This window comes from Polypterus senegalus, chromosome 5 (genome assembly GCF_016835505.1).
Source record: "Polypterus senegalus isolate Bchr_013 chromosome 5, ASM1683550v1, whole genome shotgun sequence".
Taxonomy (NCBI): domain Eukaryota; kingdom Metazoa; phylum Chordata; class Cladistia; order Polypteriformes; family Polypteridae; genus Polypterus; species Polypterus senegalus.
Window position 1 is genome coordinate 27,425,285 of NC_053158.1, and position 21,513 is coordinate 27,446,797.

The 21,513-nt window shown below is 35.9% G+C and overlaps 1 protein-coding gene across 3 annotated transcripts in view; it reads right to left on the minus strand.

Moving 5' to 3' along the window:
• LOC120530174 (putative leucine-rich repeat-containing protein DDB_G0290503) overlaps positions 1 to 21,513 on the minus strand; it is a 419,164-nt gene that overhangs the window by 383,561 nt on the left and 14,090 nt on the right. The gene's annotated exons all lie outside the window — the stretch shown is intronic.

Consider the following 21,513-nt stretch of genomic DNA (forward strand, 5'->3'; position numbering starts at 1 on the left):
CACTTGCTTTGAACATCTGGAAGAGGACACAGCTAAAAGATATACAATATTTGATCTTTCACACAATAGTGTAATGCATTCATTTAACAATATAACTGGCACCCATGAAGCACAGCTGTTATAAAGAATTGCTAAATCACACGTGGATGGTAACATAATTTGCTAGTGCACTTCTACTATTTAAGAAGATTTATGTCAGGATCTGCTGCATGCCCTATGGGTACCAACTAACAACCATACCTGAAAATTTTAAAGTAGTAATTTTAAAAACAACTACTTTGGACAAATGTGATTTCTGTTTATATGTTTAGGGTTTGCACATATAGATAGGAAATTATGACCAGTCAGTGTTACAGGTTCAATTTTAATGAAAACTAACTTTTACCTTAGCATTAAGTTTATACATTCTGCTAGAGACTAAACCATCTCAAAATGATTTTACCTATTTTTGTTTTTCATACATGGCTCATATATGTATTGTCAAAATTAAATCACGAAGCCAGTTCAGGATGAGAAGAATACCTCTGTTGACACATACAGTACATGGGGTCACTCTGTACATGGAAAGATACTACTGACTTGCAGACGCTGGTTGCACTTCTTAAATACACTTGCCAATTGCAGAAGTGCACGACTAGTTTCATTTTTCATGTTCTTGCTATTTACTGTGTCACACACGTGCACATCGGAGACAGTTTATAGGCTCAAATAAATATAATTCCCTGCTGGACCAGGGGATGGAGCCGTCTTCTAAATCTTTCTCCTTCTCCCCTATAGAGCAGAACAAGATCCCGCTCACTAACCACTCTTGTGACCCTTAGGGGTTTGACAACACTTCTTCACCCAGGTATCCAGAACCCGTCTCCCAAAGACATCACTTCCTCGTTTGGTCATCCGGAATGCACATTTTGATGACATCACTTCCTTTTCTGGTCATCAGGATTCCAGCCTTCAAAAATCATCATTTCCTTAATCCCACCTCTTCCTGTCAGTTTTATATATTTGACAGCCATTTCGTAAAGATCCTCAGTCCTGTTGTGAACTCTAGTCCGTGAAGATGTGTAACCATATCTTTTCACTTGTTTGCCAAGTATATGGGGTGGAATCCCCAAATCATTATATTGATTCCTTGTCTCTTTTCACAACTGATAAACAGCACCCTTGGAGTAAGGATTCTCCTACAATAGATTATACTGGTTTTCTTATCCTACTTGCCCTTATGCTAAAGTAGCAGCAGGACTGGGTCACAGTTCAAGAGGCTTTAATTAAAATGAATTCTATGAGTGCTAAAGACAAAATCTAACAGCTAATAAGGATAGAAGTCATTCAATAAAATCAAAATACAATCAATTTCTGAAAATCATATTTACCAGTAATAATTAACTCTTAAAGTGTCTTCCTTGAATGGAAGATGAGCCACATAATAGTGAAAGCCACAAGGAAAGAAAGATGACCCTGAAAATATGGAGTGTGCTATAGACCCCATAACACAGATAGAACTGTGCCAATATACAATTTTACAACAACATCAAAAGATGAAGTCAGAAGAAATGTTATAGAGATGGAGGACCTTAAGTACTCAGATTGCAAGTGGAGAAAGTCTATGAATAGTGCAACACAGAAACAAAATGTTATAAATGAAACCAATGATTTTTTTCTTTCTTTAAGCCTAGCATGTCAAAACACAACCAGGGGAGAACCCTGCATAAGTTTAATGTTCTGTAATAATCAGGAAAAAAACTCATGGAGTACAAGTAATTGAACCCTTGGGATCTGGGGATCATGGTGTAAGGTTTACGGTATTTTGGCATATAAAAAAATAAAAGCATTTCATTTTAGTTTTTGAGCAGACAAGTAGACATACTGGAACCAGCTTTTAAGTATGGAGACAGCTGAGGAGCAGTGGGACAGGTATATTATATACAAGTTCACACCAAAATTTTGAAAAGATGAAATGTAAGAGAACTCCTCAGCAGATAATTGAGAAGGTAAGGAAGAAATTATAAAGAAAAAGCAGTCGTTTAACACATACAATTAGATCAACTCTGCCACTCACTGGTTTATATGCAATCCAACAGCTAAAAAAAAAAAAGGACATTAGAAATACCAAGAAACAGAGAGAGACATCACTAAAATGTAAAACTAGAGCATAAGAGGTTTAAGTGTTTGTACAGTGTGACAGATAGGGGGTGCTGTCGTCCACTTGAACCCTCAGATCAGACGCCAGGCACCAGATAAAAGTCCAAATAATGGATTTATTATAATAATAATATGCAAAAAGCACCCTCCTCTCCACAATATCCATATAACATCACCAAGACAATAAACCAATAATCAGTCCTCCAATCTCCCAGATGCGTTGTAGGACGCACTTCCGGGTTGTAGGCAAAAGTCTCGCGGCTCGTCCCTGCAGCGTTCTAGGGGCCCCTGTGGTATCCAGCAGGGCTGTGGATGAAAACTCTAATGTCCATAATTCACTGCTGGCATTGGTGGCACCTCCATGCTGCAGGGAGGGCTCCACCTGGCGGCCTGGGGGTAATGGCCGGCCATAGTCCACAACAGTAAAAGGAAGGCCAAAGAGAAGGTGATGATGTAAGTGTAGGAATTGTGAAATGAATGAAATGTACAGAAAATTAGATATGAATACACTACTTTAACTCCATTGTTTTGGTATGCTCTCTGTTATAAACTCTACACTACATATCCACAAAAGTTCCACTAGACGTAGATCTAGACTTTGGCTTAAAAAAAATTCTGCTTCAAGCATTCTCTGATTTGTGTGTTCATGCTGCAGAAAGACTCACTTTCTCTTGAAAGTCACATTTGGATACTCCTCCTATAGAATTTGCTGAAATAATACAAAATTCACTATTTAATCAAAGATGGGAAGTTGTCCTGGTCCTGTAGCAAGCAAACAAGCCCAAACCATATTGCCACGAGTGTATTTCACTTTTGGGATGAAATTCTTGTGCTGGAATGAATGCAGTGTTTGGTTTTCGACCACTGTAATGTTTCTCATTTTAGACAAAAATTTCTAATTTAAACACCTTTGTCCAAATGAATTTAAGAACCCTTCTGACTTTGAACAGGAAAAGATATTCTTTGAGAATTTTGTCCTTACTATCCTCTCACGCACACTATTTTTGTTCAGTGCTTGTATTACAGTAGACTCATGAACATTGACATTATCCAGTGACATGGAAGCCTGCACACCATTAGACACTCATTGTCGTTCTCTCCTAGACTATCATATGCCTTGAACATGGTGTAAATTTCGTAGAATTAGCACTAGGGAGCGTAGGAATGGTGCTGAATTTTCTCCATCTGTACACTTTGTCTCTAACAGTAAATTGGGGAATCCTGATCTATACTAATAAAAGGCAAAGCCCTCACTCACTCACTCACTGACTCACTGACTCATCACTAATTCTCCAACTTCCCGTGTAGGTAGAAGGCTGAAATTTGGCAGGCATATTCCTTACTTACAAAAGTTGGGCAGGTTTCATTTCGAAATTCTACGCATAAGGGTCATAACTGGAAGCTATTTTTCCCCATATAATGTAATGGAGTCTTGAGTTGGAGATGGCCGTGGGGGGCGGAGTTTCGTGTGACATCATCACGCCTCCTACGTAAATACGTAGAGAACAAGGAAGAACTCCAAACAGCGATGAGCACAAAACGCCATTTCACAATTGAGAAGGCAGAAAAACATTATGAAGCAAATGATGCATACAAGCATATTCATAAGTACAGCTACTGCGGAAACAAAGCACGGCGTGAACCGTAAGTTTATATTAAATTAAGTTCATAGACAGGCTGCCACTAGCGTTTGTAATTTAGTGCCTGCCCATATAAGGCCGTCCATCAGCGGCAATCCAATACAAACACTGCCGGTAAATGTTCACGGGTGAAGGACTGTGCTTATGCAGAGGAAGATGAGATGGTCAGGGTGGTGTTTGGCACAAACTCATTGAAACTGCGAGAGAAACTTTTAAGTGCGGGTCTTAGCTGACATTACACGAGATGGCACCAGTACAGCTGGGAACCTTCGATGCAAGAACACCAAGCGGCTCACGTGAACTGACGCAATGCGCAGACAAAAGCAACAGTTCCAAAGAGTGCTGAACAAAACCGAATTACACAATTGAGAAGGCAGCAAAAAATATGAAGCGCCTTATACATACAATCATATTCATAAGTGCAGCTACTGCGGAAACAAAGCACACGGTGGAAAAAGTGAATGTCCTGCTAAAGGAAGACAGTGAAAAAAAAACGTGCATGCAGTTTGTCACATCACAGATAAAAGGAAGACGAGCTGTTTATTGATGCAGTAAGGAACTAATCGATGAATGAAACCTCTTATCTTTACAACGATTGACAAACACGGAATGTAACTTGAACACATCCTACAAATACGAGCCTGATTGAAAGAAATAATGATAATCAAATCCTTGATGACAGCAACATTCAATAACACTCACAAAACAATTACTGTATATTGACAATCATGTTACGTTATTTTTAAAATGTTCCCTTTTCTTTTCATAACTTCTACTTCTCCACTCGTACGGTATATATATATATATATATATGTATATATATACCCGATCTACAATACATACTTTAGCATAGACAAGCCACACGCTGTGGCTAATTGTAGAGTCTTACGCCTCTAACGCCGACATTCGAGGTTCGATTCCCGAGAGGGGGTGTACTGACTATGTACGCGCGCTACCTGATTCATTTTACCTTCGCATCTCCTTGGTTTGGGACGTATGAAAAAATATTAGGTTAACGCAGAATCATGTTACACTATTTTTAAAATTTTCCCTTTCTTAGCACAAGCACAGCTGAGAAGCTTCGATGCATGTACTCCATAACGCGTTAAAAAAATAACGCATTTAATCACACTTTCAATTCCAAGCAAACGGAACTTTTGTCAATGCATGATTTCCTGGTACATCCATTACACTGATGCACACATCACAGCTACAAAAATGTTAGAGTCGGAATAAAGCGCGTTCCTACGACTGATCATTTCGACTACCGAGCGAAGCCTTGATAAAAGCATGGTTTTGTGCACACTGAAAAGCAAGCAAAATTAGATGCATTACAGAAAGCGGACTTTGTGGCTCTTACTGGGGATCATTGGACTTCCGTGACCGTTAGTAATTCTAAATACATCTAATTACAAAATGTTCAATGATCACACTGTTTTAGCCTAATGTACAAAATAATTTTGGCTAATGTTACTCAGAGTTTAAAGAGTAAGCTGGTCAAATTACCTTTTATGTTTCTGACTTATTTTTTAAGAAGAAAACTGCACTTTATGTTGAAATTTTGGTTATTATTATTTAAAGACAATACTATTCTGAAAATGTACTTAAAGTACTTAAACTACCACTTTATTTTTAAGTCTGCCCAATTTTAACCAGGGATGATATTTTTGTTTCTGTTTTGAATTCAAATGCAGTTTAAAAGCTTTTTTTCAGAAATTAAAACAGCTTCAGTTTACAATATTCATGTCCATGTCTATTATTTGATTCTGTAAGCCCACTAAAACCGTTTTAAATTAAAAAAAAACATTTGCGATTTGGGGCAAATTTACGTGCGATTACATACGATTAATCAAGATTAATTCTTACACAGCCTCTAATTAATTGGATTAATTTTTTAATCGAGTCCCACCTAATATATATATATGTAGATATATATATGTAGATTTGTATATATATGTGTATATACAGTATATATGTAGATATGTATATGTTGTATATACAGTATGTATATATGTGTGTATATATACAGTATGTGTATATATGTATATGTATATATATATATATATATATATATATATATGTATGTATATATATATATATATATATATATATATATATATATATATATATATATATATATATATATATATATATATATATATATATATATATATATGCCAGCAACACTCATGACAATGACAAAACAATTACATTGTCAATCATCTTACGTTATTTTTAAAATGTTTGCTTTTCTTTTTCATAACTTTAACACACTACTTCTTCGCTGCGAAGCGCGGGTATTCTGCTAGTGTTTTAATAAAATTTAGAGTTCTTCAGAAATTACCTTTGATTAAGAAATGGCATGAATTCACAAACCTTCAGTAGCTGTGAAGTAACAGTAGTAATAAAGACTCAGGGCTATGGTTTTTAAATAGGGAAGGGCAACCCAAACTCACACCCGATTGTTTTCATTGACTGACACTCCTGACTCTTAAATATGACCGTAACTGAAATGATAATCCTAGAGGTTTGTACACTTTTTCCAACAAATACATTTAATGTTTTATTATTTTCATCCATGAATCAACCCTCTTAGCATTACATTTTATCTCAAAATATATGTATAAAAGTATTGCATTTTTTTGGCTTGAAAATTGACATTTTTATTAAATCTCATCTTTCTACTGTAAATGTACAAAACACTAAAAGTACAAGTCATAAGTGTAGAAAGTATTATAATGATACAAAAAATAATAATAATATGAATGGCTGCACATGTGCAAGTGTTTCCCATGGACTGTTTCAATTTCACTGCCTGAAGAGGAATTCACCTTGTTATCACTGCTGACAAGAGGCATTTCTTACAAGACACCATTACAAGGTTAGGAGAAGCAGCATCTACACTATTATTCGAGCAACCCTGGGCCTCCTTACCCAAGACACGCCTATACCACTGCCCGAGTAACATTTGCTGCAAACTCTGCTAGCACTTTTACAGCCCGAGTAATCCTCGGGTCTTACACAACACATGCCTATACAGTTGCCGGAGTGATACTTGGGACTAACACTTTTGGCACTGTTTTTACAGCCCAAGTGATTCTTGGGTCTAACACTAATGAAGTTAATGAAAAAGTATAATGCTGCATGTTTTACTTGCTTTCTTTTTGTGCTCTTGTTCTCATTCATTCATTGTAAAATAAACACACCTTTAATCAGACTTAACTTTCATTCAGTGTATATGTCGTGGTCTTTCCATCTCAATGCTCATTACAGTATTATTCTTTATGTTGTTGTGAAGTGGCCAGGGTTAATGTATGACTCTAAAGTACCTCAGCAGAGTGGGAAAAACGTTTATTTGAACATCCCTTAGAATATTATTGGTATTATTATCTTTGTGGTGAAGCCTTAGCTAGGAGTACCAGAAAACCACAAACTGTCATTATGATTTCCAAGGAAACTATAAAACACCTTCATGTGTGCCATTATGTGACACAGGGTGCTACAAAATCATGTCTTCATTCTGAAATGTGAACTTCTACTCCTTGCTGAAATTGAGCCTAGGATGCTATATAACTATTTCTTACATCCAACTCTGGGGATAAGACAAATTCTTATCCTACTCAGACATTTAGTGTAATTCCTAGGTGTAGTTCTAAGATTTTTGATAAATTCTGGCACTGGTCACATTTTTCATCAAATTTAGGCAAAACAAACTTTCCTAAAAAGATGTTGAAAATCCAGTTGCATCTCTCACATAATTTAATAATTCACTGCAAAACTATTTGTTAGTGTACTAGATAGATAGATACTACAGTTCTACTATGAAGCATATCAAACACTAACCACTATGTCATTATTTTGAAAATAGCTCAAGAAGAAAACAGGTACAAGCATCAAACAGGAAATTGCCTTTTCTCTTTTAATGGACAGGTACAGTACTTTGAGTGATTTAATGATTAATTTAAAAAAAACTAACACTATGTGTTTATTAATTTTTTTTTTTTTTTTAGATAATGACCTTTAGTAATCTTCTAATTAAAAAGTGTAAAGGAGCTTATACATTACTGTCCCTTTTTCCATTAGTTTAATTGTATGCATTGTGTGTGAATTTATGCATGCACGTACACTTTATATAAATATATATATAGAAAGAGAGAATTAACTATAGCATATCAGAAATAGGTTGTTTAATTATAGTGCATACGCATTTGCATCCTTGGATAAATTAGGGCCTGTAGTATGCTGTGCCATAGCATGTTATTAACTTTTGTCCCCCTTGGGAACCAGCAGTACATTTAAACCATAAGTAAAGAGCAGAATAAAATATGTGTTCTTAAGCCCTGCCATAGAAACCCCGGTAAGATTTTTGTTTCTCTAAGACTAGTGAGGATACTGTGGCATAGCTGGAATATGGCTTACTCTTGAGAATAAACTGTGCAATATAAAAGACCATGAAAAATATCCTTCTCGTCTAATATATTTGTCACAATTAATGTCATCAGATCTTCAACAAATACTTTATATTGGATAAAAAGCAACTATACTGTATTTCCATGCACTGATGGTAAGGAAGGCTATGATACTTAAAGTCACTTGTGCCAAATGTAACTTTTTCCCATAATTCCATCTGATAAAATAACTGCTAATGCTACATTTAGCAGCAATAACAAGCTTGATTTTTGATTTTTTTTTTTTTTTAATGTTGTTAGCCTGGGTCATTCGACCTTGCATAAATGATACAGCTCTTTTGACAAGTGTTGGTTATTAAGGATGAAAAGATTTTTGACGATTTTTTTTGCTTTTAACTATAGATGAAACAACAAAACAGGAAATCCTTCAGCTCATATTTTCTTTAATTATTGCAATTATTTTATTATTTCTAGCTCCATAACCATGAGGTAAAGCTATAACTTTCAACAACTGAGCAATATATCTCAATCTGCAGTTTAGTGGAATTCTAGCACAAATGTAAGCCATTATAGTCTAAAAGAAATGCACAACTAACTCCAAAATGTTTCAGGAACTTTTATACTCATGGCATGAAGTGGTTCAGAAAGTAATGTGCTACTATTTTCACATTCCTGTGGTAACAGTCAGTGGTAGTCAAATTTTCAGTCATCGTAGCCAGCCAAAATCATACCGGATTGTTAATCAAAAAGTTCAAACAGCCAACCTTGGTTATCCCTTTAATTGGGTTGAAATGACAGTTAGAGAGTTTTGTCTTGGATTAAAAACGTGGCAGATTTTAAAAAGGCAAGCCCAAGATGAAGAAACAAAGCCAACAATCTTCAAAGAAAAATCCAAACAAAAAAGTCAAAAGAAGATACGCCATGGAAACAAAATAACTAACCCAAATTGCTAACCAAAATCCAAAAACCATGCAGAAAGCAGCAGTACAGAAATGTCATCCATCCATCCATTGTCAAACCCGCTGAATCCGAATAGGGTCACGGGGGTCTGCCGGAGCCAATCCCAGCCAACACAGGGCACAAGGCAGGAACCAATCCTGGGCAGGGTGCCAACCCACCGCAGGACACACACAAACACACCCACACACCAAGCACACACTAGGGCCAATTTAGAATCGCCAATCCACCTAACCTGCATGTCTTTGGATTGTGGGAGGAAACCGGAGTGCCCGGAGGAAACCCACGCAGACACGGGGAGAACATGCAAACTCCACGCAGGGAGGACCCGGGAAGTGAACCTGGGTCTCCTAACTGCGAGGCAGCAGCGCTACCACTGCGCCACCGTGCCGCCCAGAAATGTCATGCATTTTTTTAATTTTTTGTTTTAATTTTAAATTAAATGAAAACAGATCCTTACAATATTTCTCTCTTTGAATGTCACCATTATACTAAGACCTATTAAAACATCACACCAAATTCATTGTGAAAATATGAAATGATGCAAAAAAAGAAAATCAACACACAATTCTTTTTTCATGAGAGTACATATATAATACTAGATTACACATAATGAATAAATGCCCTTATAACCTAGAACTTTCAAATATGTACCTGATTTCTATATGTTGCAGCTTTTCTGCATTTATGTTAGTTTTGCAATAACCTGCTGCAGTTTCACTTTCCCAACCCACATGAGTTCACAACAGTACCTAAAATCACCCATGCCCACTGGTCTTTGCACCCAACAATCCACAAACTTGCTTAAGTTTGTATTCGTGCGTAAATTCAACCTAAATCCATACAAAATATTTTCACTTCTGTTTGTTGTTACTTAATAATGAACAAAATAAAAGTCCTCAGTCCTTTGCAATAACATCAAAGTCATATGTTCTGACCCCAGGCAAGACACTGCCCGTATGGAGACAGTAAATCAAGTTATCATGGGTTCACAAAGGTTTCCTCCCACATTCTAAAAATACACAAATTAGGGCTGATTTGCGAAACTAACATAGCCTGCAATGAGTGAGTATGTATGACCTGCAGACTGGTACTTCTTCGAGCATTACTTCTTGTGTGGTAACATTTTCTATATAAAGAAAACAAGACCAAATATTAAAATAATGCTAAAGTGTCGGGTGTGCTATTTTTATAGTGTATATATAGCACATTCAACTTACAAATGAAATAAATCAGAAAAATTTTAAGTGAACTAATATACCTCTGTCTATTAGTGATTAGTATTAAATTGCATTCAATCAACGTCTGCAATATAAAAATACAAGATTTAATTAAAAACATTTTGGACTATTATGTTGTTTTTCAAATCTAAATTGGCAAATATTCTAAGTAGTACTGTATTTCAAAGCAAAGTGGTTCTTTATAAGTGTAATTGTTGCTAATGAGTTACTTCAAACTATGAAACATTTCCCCACTTACACATGTTTGCTTACTCTTCAGCAAATTAGGAAATAATAATTTATTAATTTAGTTACTCCAATTTAGTTTATTTTTGTACAGCTCTCATAACTGAGTGCAGGATCAAATCCACAGGTAAAATGAAATGACAAACTTAATTAACAAAATATATATTATACAATGAACATAAAGATGCAGATTTATTTAAACACATTGTAAAAGAAAGCAGTCCCAAACATAAATGGAATCTCAATTCTCAAGATACCTTATAAAATTACACTAATTATACTCAAGAAGGTTTAAAAATGGGCTACTTAAGATGTTGAGTATGCACAAAGTAAACTCTTCTGTAAATGTTCAAACACTGTTAGCTTGAATAATGTATTTTAGTGACTATTAAAGTAAGCAGCTATTCATTACATCTATTTTTTTATTCAAAAGGGTGTTCCATACTTGAATTACATGATCATATTGTTCCCTCTATAGTACATTTTACACAAACGCACACTGCTTATGGTTTACAAAGCCTTAAATAATCTTGCTCCGTCCTATATCTCGGAATGCCTTTCACCTTACACTCTAATATGTAACCTTAGATCTTCAAATGACTGCTTAGAATTCCAAGAGCTAAACTTAAAAGAGGTGGTGAGGCAGCCTTCTGCTGTTATGCACCTAAAATCTGGAATAGTTTACCAATAGAAAATTCACCAGGTTAATACGGCGGAGCACAACTCATTACTTTAACATGGCTTTCTCATAGCTTCATTTTAGTGTAACCCTGATATTCTGTATATGCATTTAATTTTTTTTTTTTTTTTTCACAGCTTCAAAATCCGTACTAACCCCAACTTTCTCTGCTGTTCTTTTTCCGGTTTTCTGTGGTGGTGATCTGTGCCACCACCACCTGATCAAACCAATGTGCAGTCCTTACATTGATGGGTTAAAGGCCAGAGGTCCACATGACCATTATCGTCTAAGTCTTCCACGTGAAGCCTGAAAACCATGCGAACTGATTTAGATCATTTTGGTTATGCACCTAATGGGGGCTGGGAGGTCTCATGGCCTTGGAACTCCTGCAGATTTTGTTTTCTCCAGTCCTCTGGAGATTTTTTTTTGTTTGTTTTTTCTGTCCTTCTGTGGCCATCGGACTTTACTTTATTCTTTTCAAATTAATATTGCCTAATTTTTATTTTTTTTTCTTTCTTCATCTTGTAAAGTACTTTGAGCTACATCATTTGTATAAAAACATGCTATACAAATAAATGTTGTTGTTGTTGTTGTTGCATACAGCCTATTTCCCAGACAATCATGAATGCCCTATACTCCTAACTAATATATGAATTTCTCCGTTTGGTATTATATTAAACAAAGTTTTAGACTCCTTTTGTATTCTACATAAAGAACATTACCAAAACACAATCCAATAAAATCACAAACATAATATATTCCAAAGAAAACCCTTGAAACTCAGCACTCAACTCCTATCTGCCTCAATGAGGTATACAACAAGAGAGGCTCCACAAAAGGCATATTTTTCTGTATATAGAAGTGATGGGTGCTAGTATTACAGTGTGAACTTCAAAGAAATGGAAGGCTGTGCATGTAGTGCAACAGGAAGAAATATGTAGAGAAGGGGGGTGATTACTGCAGGTCAGGGTGGAGATCAAAAAGCATGACCATCGAGGTGTGCTGTAGGGGGATTCACATATTAGTCCCTCATTAAGGCACATGGATACCTAGGTATCATAGATGAACACCAAGGGTGCCATCAGGTCCTACACCGTGAATTAAAATTACAGGTTGTATCCATTAAAGTTGAAACGTCTAGTACATGAAATGTTGGGTAATACACTCTGAATCTCTGAGGTGGAATCAGTACTGTAAAGCTCCAGTGAAGGAGTATTAATGGTTGGGGAAAAAGTAAAAAAGTAAGTGAACCAAGCATCACTTTACAATAAGAGGCAGAGGCAGTAGAGAGAGCCTCTAGGTGGTTCTGGGTAAAAAGGGGAAAACAATGGAGAAGAAAATCAAACCAATAGGATATAGGACGAGGCATGATTGAACTTAGCTGGGTTGCCTGGATAAAGGTGTCTGATGTACAAAAGACCCGAAACATACAAGGACTCCAAGCAATATCACTGAAGTGTACCAGTTTATGCATTATAGTACCAAGCTGTTTAAAGAAGGCTGATCAAGCACATCAACCCCACCAGAAGTGGAAAAAGATAAAGAGGAAGTATGTATTCTCAAAAGGAAATAGGCCTTTAACGTACTCTTTAACATATAATAAATATAAACAGTGGCTGCATGCTTACCTTAGTTGATATCAAGCTACAATTCAAGGTTAAGAATAGTTTAATTTACTGTAGAATGCATGGCTAAAAACACTAATATATTTTTTATTTTTAAAATGTGTGTAATGTGTGTATTTCATTGGTAGTTTTAATTCATTAGAGAAAAACAAAAATTAACAACTTCCAAATGTTACTCTTCATAACAAACATAGCGACATAAATTATCCATATTCTCCTTAAATGTGTCGTTACGGCTTTTATTTTTTTATTGATATTGCAGAAGTGATCTTACAAAGCTTTATAAGGGGGGTGCCAGCTGGCAATTCCCCAAAGACTATTTTATTTTGAATATATTTATCTAGTTTTAACTCCTATCTCACTTGCCCTAAAAGAAAAAATAAATGAGACATCATGAGGTGGAATGGAAGCCATACCATATGTACTTCAGAACAGGTTTTTCACCTAAAGCTAAGCATGTTCAGGCCCTGCCAGTACTTAGATGGGTGACCATCTAGGAAAAGCTTGGGATGTAGCTGGAAGAGGGGTTGCGGAGGCTGTGCTGCAAAAATAGTGCCATCATTCGGCTGAGACATAAAACCAAGCTTCTGACTCTCTGTGGTTAAAAAAGATCAATGGGCATCCCTTCTAAAGAGTAGGGTGTATCCCGATGTCCAGGCCAAATTGCCCACCACTGCCTAATCATTATGCCCCCCTTAATTATCCAGCCTCTAATTGTCTCTCTCTCTCTCTCACCACTTCAAAACCTAACAGCTAATGTGTGGTGAGCGTACTGGTGCAAAAAATTGGTGGATGCTACATATTAGTGGTGGTTTTAGTGGCTCCCCACTAACCAAAGTGCTTTGAGTAGCAAGAAAAATTATTATATAAATGGAAAGAATTATTATTATTATTGTTAATAAAGGAGTGCAGTTGGAAGACTTACTGCATCAAGGCTTCGTGGACCTAGCACTGACTTAGTCACATGGAGTCTGAATACTCTCCTTACGTCCTCAAGAACTTTCCTCCAAATCCCAAAGACTGGAAATCAGCATGTTGCAGGTTCAAATTCAAGCATAATACTGTATAAGTTTAGGTAAATCTGTGATGAATCTGCCTTTTATCTATGGTTGGTTAATATGGATATGTCCACGATGGCCTTTTCCTCATTGTGACTATGAAATTAATTTTCTTTCAGGATGTGTCAAATATTTATGATTGTGTTTTTTAAATAAGCATGCTGGGCTTCTGCCTCTGTTATGTTTTTTCCGTTTGATGTTTTACTGTATGCAAGAAACAATTTTATAATGGGCGGTTTGTACACATTACACTCCAAACTGGGTAGGGGAGCTTTAAGTGGTGATTATGATTTATTTCAACCCTCTTTAAGAATTATTGCATTTATTACATTTTGATTGGACTGTGTTTTACCTGCTGTAATATGACATTTAAGACCAATGAAGAAAAAAAAAACTGAAATGGAGGAAACTGACTTGAAAATAGATGGATGGATGTTAGGCTCCACTGAAATACATTAATTTAGAATACATTTTTCCATGACAATAATCACCTCTAGTTTCATATATGGTATATCAGTTGCAAGAAATAATTTGTGAACTTGGAATCACCTGGATTTCTACATTAAAATGTGGGTTGTCATTTCTACTAGGTCACAATAAAAGAATATAAGCAATCTATTTAAACTAATAACATCCAAGTAAATTTACTAGTTCTTGTCAATACTGAATATTTCATTTAAACATTCAAAATTTAGGTTGGAAAAAGTATGTGAACCACTAGGCTTGGGGTTCTTAAACTTTTTAATCTAAGGACCAAATAAGAAAATCGATACCATACTAGGACCCAAGAAGAGAATTTTAACCATAATGATAACACAGCCATAAACAGACAAATAATGAAGACCATATAATAATAACAATAATAATAGTAAGTTTGTTTCCTTTCAAGCACATTTCTCACATGAATATTACTTAAACAGAACAGTATAAAGTAAATGTACTGGTACTGAAACAGTAACAATCATTTAAAACAGGGAATAGATTCCTGGGGCATGTCACGTCCAGTGTAAATGCAGAGTATAGGATTCAGTGAAGCTTAATATATATATATATATATATATATATATATATATATATATATATATATATATATATATATATATATATATATATATATATATATATATATATATATATATATATATATATATATAGATTCTTGGGATACAGATCTGATGATTTTTTGATGGACAAGATGAACAGTCAATTAGCTAAGTCACTTGATTTGTGGAGCGGGGCGGGGAATAAAAAAAAAAATAGAAAATAATTACTTAATGCAGTTTATTTACCTGGTTTTAAATAACATTTTTTAAAATAGCATTTTCATAAAGAGCTCCACTATTAACACTGCATACAGTATATCTAAAAGAGTTTGCAAATAGTAAAAACATATCCCTATATTCATTTAACTATTCAATAAATGTAGTATAAACGGATTCCTAAAAAATGTATGCATCATCTGTATTTTATGCAGGGGATAGTTCAAATATTTCATCAAGAAGTATTCTGTCTCCTTTAAAGTGTTTAATGCACCATGCTGAATGTCTACAGCTTGCCTCAAAGCTTTGATATTTTCTGGTGTTCTTACGGTTCTCAATGCTCCAAACAGGCCTTTCACACTAACAGAAGACTGAACTTTACCCAAGCACTTTAGAATAAAGTTATGAGATGGAACTCTTCCTTACTGAGGCATATTAACCTTAATACTGACTATTCCTTGCACCTCTGCTAGAGATTTTGATTCAAAGCATGTCAGAATGGTGAACACACGTGGAAGTATAAACCATGGCTCTGAAACTGCTTTTAGTACACAACATATAACACCCTAAAAATCAACACATTTTAGAGTTGCGTCACTTAATTTCTAAATTTCAAACTAGCTTTGCGGTTCCCTCACCTGATAATCTTGTTTGTCATTCCCTCCTCTTGCCCCATTTCTTATATGTGCCTTTGCTTCTCAGTCATCGCAGTTTGATCATTCTTCAGGTTCTGACAGGGAAGGTGGTGTGTCATGAGCAATATGCTTTATATATCCATGCTACAGAAAGAAAAGCTTTCTGTGAGGAGTTAACAGCATTGTTTTGCAAATTAAATTGAGGGTGGTATATCACTTACAAAAGAATTGCACTGGGATGAACTCGTCTAACTTTACACAGTCATGTGGTAACACATCAGAAACATGGGTCGCAACCCATAGTTTAGAAAATACTGCTCTAGGCTAATGACTGATGACTAGATAAGTGCAGTCAGGTGTTCTAATCAATGAAATGAGATGGAAGATTTGGGTGCCCTGCTCTATAAAAGACAAGAATCTGATTAATGGCAGAGATTCTTATTTTCAAAAAAAAAAAAAAAAATCTGTGTGAACCATGTTCAGATCAAAAGAAATTATCAGAGGATCTTAGAAGAACCATAGAGATGGATGGCGCTAGAAGAGGCGATAAAAGCACTTCTAAAAGCCTAGATGTTTATCAGTCTACTGTATGACAAATGTCTAGAAGTAGAGGAAGTTTAATACTACTCTCCCTATGAGTGGGCATTTTGCAAAGATCACAGTATTAAATGTTGAAGGAGGTGACAAAGAACCATAGAGTGAAAGCAAAGAAATCACCTAAACCTGCCCAGGTCTTTCATGGAAGGAAACAGAAATTGTAACAGCAAGTAACACAATGCTCTCCAAAAGAAACACTGCTCTACATCACAAGACTGCAAAAAAAAAAAAAACCATGGATGTTTCACCATGCTTCTGGAACAATATGCTGTGAATTGTTGGGACAAAAGTTAAATTCTTAAGCAGACCCACACAATGCTATATTTGGATGAAAAAAAAAAAAAAAAATGAACAAAACACTAAACGCCAATGCAAGAAACTAACTGTGACATAAAGTGGACAGAGCATCACAGTTGGAGGCCGATTTGCTGCCTTAGGGTCTGGACAGTTTGCTACTATAGAAGGATTATAGAATTTAAGAAATTGTATCAAGAAAAAAAATATACAAATATACATACACACACACACACAGCTCAAAAAATTTAAAGGAACACTTTTTAGTCAGAGTTTAGCATCAAGTAGATGAACCTACTGGGCTACTGATCTGGTCAGTTAAGTAGCAGAGGGGGTTGTTAATCAGTTTCAACTGCTTTGGTGTTACAGAAATGAACAAGAGGTGCACTAGAGGGGCAATGAGACAACCCCCAAAACAGGAATGGTTAAACAGGAGGACATTTTTCCCTTCTCACCTTTTCGGACTGTTTTTTCACTTGTTTTGCATTTGGCTACAGTCAGTATCACTACTGGTGGCATGAGGCAATACCTGGACCCTACAGAGTTTGGTTGCACAGGTAGTCCAACTTCTCCAGGATGGCACATCAATATGTGCCATTGCCAGAAGGTTTGCTCCGTCGCCCAGCACAGTCTCAAGGGCATGGAGGGGATTCCAGGAGACAGGCAGTAACTCTAGGAGAGCTGGACAGGGCCATTGAAGGTCCTTAACCCATCAGCAGGACCTGTATCTGTCCCTTTGAGCAAGGAGGAACAGGATGAGCACTGCCAGAGCCCTACAAAATCACCTCCAGCAGGCCACTGGTATGAATGTCTCTGACCAAACAATCAGAAAAAGACTTCATGAGGGTGGCCTGAAGGCCCGATGTCCTCTAGTGGGCCCTGTGCTCACTACCCGGCACCGTGGAGCTCGATTGGCATTTGCCACAGAATACCAGAATTGGCAGGTCCACCACTGGCACCCTGTGCTTTTCACAGATGAGAGCTGGTTCACAATAACCACATGTGACAGACATGAAAGGGTCTGGAGAAACCGTGGAGAATGTTATGCTGCCTGTAACATCGTTCAACATGACCAGTTTGATGGTGGGTCAGTGATGGTCTGGGTAGGTAAATCCATGGAGGAACACACAGACCTCTACAGGCTAGACAACGGCACCTTGGCTGCCATTAGGTATCGGGATGAAATCCTTGAACCCACTGTCAGACTCTATGCTGGTTCAGTGGGTCCTGGGTTCCTCCTGGTGCACGACAGTGCCCGACCTCATGTGGCAAGAGTATGCAGGCAGTTCCTGGAGGATGAAAGAATTGATACCATTGATTGGCCCACACACTCGGCTGAACTAAATCCAATAGAACACCTCTGGGACATTATGTTTCGGTCCATCCGACTCCGTCAGGGTGCACCTCAGACTGTCCAGGAGCTCAGTGATGCCCTGGTCCAGATCTGGGAGGAGATTCCCCCAAGACACCATCCATCTCATTAGGAGCATGCTACCCCAAATACCCCCCTCCCCACCCCCACATTGTCAAGCATGCATACAAGCATGTGGGGCCCATACAAAACTACCAAGTACAATGAAATTTCAGCAAAATAGACTAGCCTGCCACATCATTTTTTTCACTTTGATTTTCAGGGTATCTTTGAATTCAGCCCTCTATAGGTTGATAATTTTCATTTCCATCAAACGATGTGGCATCCTTTCCTTCCTAACACATTACCCAGTCCATATCAGTAGAAATAGCCAGCATGATATTTTCCCCATTGAGATTTGATGTGTTTTCAAAGTGCTCTTTTAATTTTTTTGAGCAGTTTATATAAAATCCACCATTTGCCTATCTGTCTGTCTGCTTTTTACAAGAGAACTACTTAATGGATTTAGATCAGGCTTTTTTCTGTAATTTACTTTAACATTCTGGTTGATTTTGAGACTTCTCTCATTGCGCTATGTTTCACAATTCGCTTGCAGGAGCAATATATTTGCCCTAATCCAAGACAGAGGCTGCAGGCCGAGGGAAGGGGGAAGCGTGACGTCAGGAGTTGAGAGCTGGGCAGGATCTTCCTTACTGTCCTTTTTCACTAATACGCAGGCAGAGCTGTCGGGGACAGTTAGTTTGTAATATGCCATACTGGGGAAAATGTATGTAGACATTTACTTTGAAATCTTATAAATGCTCATGTCTGACTGTAAAGTTACATTGCATCCAATATTCAAAGCCAACATTTTAGTTATTTTTCAGTAAATTCTTACAATTCTTTTGAACTGCAGCAATTATATTAAAAATTGAAGTAACTTTAAAATACTTCTCTCTAGATAAGCTGAAGCATCCTCAAAAAATTACTGATCCGTGTGAGTACACAAACTTTTTTCATAGATTCTCACCCTTTTAGAATTGCTATAATTTATATCAGGATCAATTGTGGCCACTGTAGTGCCACTATACATATATGCATATAGTTTACTACAATCAACCACAGCCTTGTTCATGTAAACTCCACTAAAAGTTCACAATCAAGATTTCGGTCCAAAAAAAAGGCAGGCTGTACTGATTGTAGGTGATATTAATTTGTATTTGCAAATTCACAGCAATAGAAATTCCAAACACCACTGGGATAAACATACTATACAAACTTAAAAAACGGAATTGGCAGGAATGTGCTATGGAATTAAGAAGCAATGGTGCATTTAGTTTCTGAATTAGAGTTAACTGTGTAAATAAAACCTTCATCATTTTACTAAAACTCAGTCCGTTTCCCAAATGACACTTTGTTGTAAACACCATCAGCAAAGGACTTTGTCAAAAGTTCAATGATATTATTTCTTCAAATAATCCCAGAGATCGTTCTAAAAATAAACTGCATATTCACTACATGTTATAAGCATTCAGCACACGCTGCCACAGTCCCAAAAAGGATTACACTGCAAAGAACACAAAAACAATTTAAATTTATGTTCAAACTTTTTGTCACTTGTATAGAATATAATGAAATTCCTACTTATATGTATCCAACGAACCAGTAAAAGTAATACAAAACAGCAGACAAAGAATACAAACACAGACATTGGATGCAACACCATGTAATAAATACAAACATCAGATAATTTACACAAGAAACACATACTTGCTCTTTTTAGTATGAATGGCTATTAAGAATCAATATAACCCGTTAATTAAAAAAGAAAAAATATGTCCCTAAAATTATTTGTACAGGTGCTAAAGGTTCTGAACGGTTTGCCAGAATGGCTGCGGGCTCAAATAATACAATATTCCTTATTAAGGCAACAGTTATAGCGTGATCCTATAGTATTTGATGTAATTCTATGGAGGCATTTGGGCATTCATAACATGCCTAAGAAGGTAAAGATACAGTATCAGTGTGCTCTCTTAACTATAGATGGGATAGCATCTTTTATGGCAACTCCAGTATATTTAATGTCCTGACTCCCTTCACAAAATCATTCATGATATAAAATGGGAATGCAGGATGCTTTTTTCTCCTGAGTAAAGACAACCAAGAAACTCATTGGTTTTGCTGATAGTAAGGGTAAGAACATTGTCCTGGCACCGTTTTTTCAAAAGGCAAAACATTTCCCTGTAATTTGTTTCATCCAGATCAGTAAAATATATTTTTACCAATGTTATTATTAACTGCACAAAGTGAGAATATATTTGCAACCAATTACAAATTTCAGAGAAATGGTTGGTAACACCACAAGCTAAGGCACAGCCCAGTAGAGGCAGATCACCTTACATTTGTTATCCAGTTTAATTATAGATGAATTGTAGGTTTCAATAAGTTATATGCAAAAAAAGGGCAAGAAGATTAGTCCAATTACAACTAATGTGATGAAGAATTACTTCACAAAAATAAACCTCACTGGGGAGCACACCCTAAGTAAGAACAAATCAATGGTCAGGAATAATATCTAATACATGAAACATAAAAAATAAAATATCATCAGAGTCTTCATTAAACATAATCATGCTCATAATAGTTTAAGCAATTTTTATAACAGTCCAGGGAAAACTATACAGCAGTCTTCCCTAGTGGTCAGAAGCAATTTCAGACGGAGGTCTAATTCTACTTATACAGGGAAATAGAATAGAAGTATGCAGCTGCATTAAACAAATTAAAAACCTGACCTCACTATGTAATTAGCTTCTTAGTGTTACACAATATAATGAGCACCCTGTATTAGTGCGAGAAAGCTTTTGTTATATTTACTACCCACCCAGTCTGAAATAAATAAAAAGCATTTCTAGAGAGCATACATAAAATATCAATGTAAAATATACAACATAGCCTTCTCAAACCTACTTGCTTCAATTCACTGTCCAGGGATCCAGCCTACTCACATGCACACACCCACTCTTACTAACTAGCCTAACCTGCATGTCTTTGGGAATGAAAGATATTAGGATATTAAAAGTATATATTTTTAATATCCCTATATATATATATAAAATATATATATATATATATATATATATAAATATATATATATATATATATATATATATATATATATAAATATATATATATATATATATATATATATATATATATATATATATATATATATATATATATATATATATATATATATATATATATATATATATATATATATATATATATATATATATATATATATATATATATATATATATACCGCACTTTGCAGCGGAGAAGTAGTGTTTTAAAGAAGTAATGAAAAAGAAAAGGAAACGTTTTGAAAATAACTGTTGTCACTG